This window comes from Triticum dicoccoides, chromosome 4B, assembly GCF_002162155.2.
Source record: "Triticum dicoccoides isolate Atlit2015 ecotype Zavitan chromosome 4B, WEW_v2.0, whole genome shotgun sequence".
Classification (NCBI taxonomy): domain Eukaryota; kingdom Viridiplantae; phylum Streptophyta; class Magnoliopsida; order Poales; family Poaceae; genus Triticum; species Triticum dicoccoides.
This window is the reverse complement of record NC_041387.1, coordinates 459,457,614-459,460,202: the sequence shown is the minus strand read 5'-3', so window position 1 is coordinate 459,460,202 and position 2,589 is coordinate 459,457,614.

Sequence of the window (2,589 nt, the reverse complement as noted above, 5' to 3'; positions counted from 1 at the left end):
TCACTGTTCATCCAATCGATTGGCTTCAGTTAGCAGCAGTAGAGAAGGACTCGCTCGATCGGGTTCAGTTAACAGCCATCGATCGCTCGCTCGGGTTTAGTAATGCATAGCCTGCAATGCAATCGCTCGGGTTCAGTTAGAGCCCAACGCCTCACCCGGGTTCAGTTAGAGCCAACGCCTCGCACACATGCGCGTACGTGTACGAGAGAAACGCGCATCGCTCGGCCCCCGACCTCCCACCGTAACCGGGAACTCCCCTAAATTTTCCTCGCCCTCGCTTCTACCACGGTTTTTTCTGTCATGGACGGCCCAAAGAATGTCATGCAGTTGCGTCTCCGGCCCGCCCAGGATGAAAAGCCCACTTTATGTCATGATTTTTTGTCATAGAAGTAGGAGCCCACCACATCTATGATGATCCTGGGTTTTGTCACAATTATCGTCATAGAAGTGTCATATGTATGGCAGAAAAATTTCCGTTCGGCCCAAAATGTCACGGATGTGTCTTCTTTTTGTAGTGGAAGGACGAACTGACATCCCTTCTCCTCACAAGAAGAAGAGGACCGCCTCTGAAGACTCGAAAAGACAAGCTTCTAATCGGGGGAAGGCATCCCAGTCAGGGGATGATGCTGACACGCAGTCACCCCGTAAATATAGGCCCTTAGCTGAATCGTAAGCAAACCAGGGTGTTTTAAACATAATCCCGTTCTTTCCTGGCTATAAGGGTAACATTTTAAACACATGTTTGCAGTCCGGCACGCAGCCCTCCTCAACAATCCTCTTCTTCAGGGGATCTTCTTCTGGAGATGATGGAGAGCGAGACGCCTCCATAGATGTCCCTGCCTGATAAGGCAGACGACGCCGAGGTGTCGTCCCGGAGGATCTTTCCTGATCAGCGAGTGGCATAAGGGATGGTGAAGACCGAGGCCGAAGGTAATACTTCGGCCGCCCAGGGTCCGGGGTGTGCGGCCCCTACAGGGAAAAACAGAAGTCCCGGACTATCCAATGTCCGAGGGACGACGCAACTTGTTCCACATCCGGAGGCGTCAGATACATTGATAGACATATTGCAACATGCCTCCGCCTTAGAGGAACAACATACCTTGATGGGTACGGTGGTTGAAAGAGTTCGGTCCGTGAAAAGCGGATTGAATGAAGCCTTTACGAGCCTACTAAGAGGCTTCGAGGTACATAGTGTAAATTCAATTATATTATAAATGCAAATTGCACCTTTGTATAGATAGTAGCCCCTGAGACTCTGGTTGACATCCAAAGGGATGCGATCAGAGGATCAAAAATATATGCCCAGGAAATGACCTGACTAATTGAAACACAGGTTGTTACATCCGTGGCGACTGCCCAAGCTACAGAGGTAGCACATCTGAAGCAGAAAGTTGATGTGGCGGATGATGACATCACGCTTATTAATAGGCGGCTCGACGAGGCGCAGGGTATGTCTTTGGGGCATTCAGTACATGTTAGTATTATAAAATGAGCGTGATACTGAGAATTTGTATATGCATAACTACAGATAGTGCTGCCACAGTTGAAACCCTTCGGGCGGAACTTGCCTGGGCCAAGTAGCAAGACATGATGAGTAATGCGGCTGCCGAAAAGGTAGCCACCGAATTAAAAGCCGAGCAGACTATTCGATGTCAGTGTGAGGAGAGAATATCTACTATGGTACTTGAACTAAAGGATGCCACTAGCCGGTGCCAAGTTCTTGAGAAAGATAACAAAGCCAAAGCGGCCGATCTTGACAAGGCCTTACAAGAGGCGAAGGAAGCCTGGTCTGAGTCTAGAGCAGCTAGGGACGAGATCCGACAAGCTAGGGAGATCACGACTGGTAAGCCCTTTTTATTGCAGACTAAGTTTGGCGATCCGAAGTATGCGCCGCTTAATCAACTGTGGAGTTCTCCAGACGCCTTTCTGGACCTGCCGAAGAGTGCTGCCGATGCTAATCAGTTTTTCCACGCGCAAGAAGGACATGCGACGGAAAAGCTAGTTTGGTCGCAATTTGACACACCAAAGCGTCCCCTATTGAACGAACAGATGGCCCAGTGGGCAGAGCTCCACAAGATGTCTGGTAATGCCATGAAGGACGTCATAGCCTGGCTGTGGCCAACTGAGCCCATTCTGAATATTTATTTCAGTTTGTTGCGACAACTTGTTAATGTAGTGCCGCGCATCGATGCTGTGAAGCGGTCAACGTGCATAGAAGGTGCCCCGATGGCCCTTGCCAGTGTCAAGATGTACTAGGCAAAGATGAAGGCCACCGATATTGGAGTGCTGAGTCCACCCGAAGGCAAGCACCTTAACATGAGAGAACATTACTTTTAAGATGTCCTAGAGGGTGCCCGCTTGATAGAGGGTCAGTGCTCAAAAAATATTATGTTCGAGTAAAGTGTATCAAAATTGTAATAACAATATTATGATGTATTTAAGGCTATGTTTTTATACTTTTTGCCAGAAAAGTTTTGGTGCCTCCTGTGCGGCCGTCTTTTTTATATATAGAATCTGAAAGTTTGCAGTCGTCGGCTTCAGCCCCCTCGCATATAACGTGGGGGTGTTCGGAAAAGCATTTGATCACAC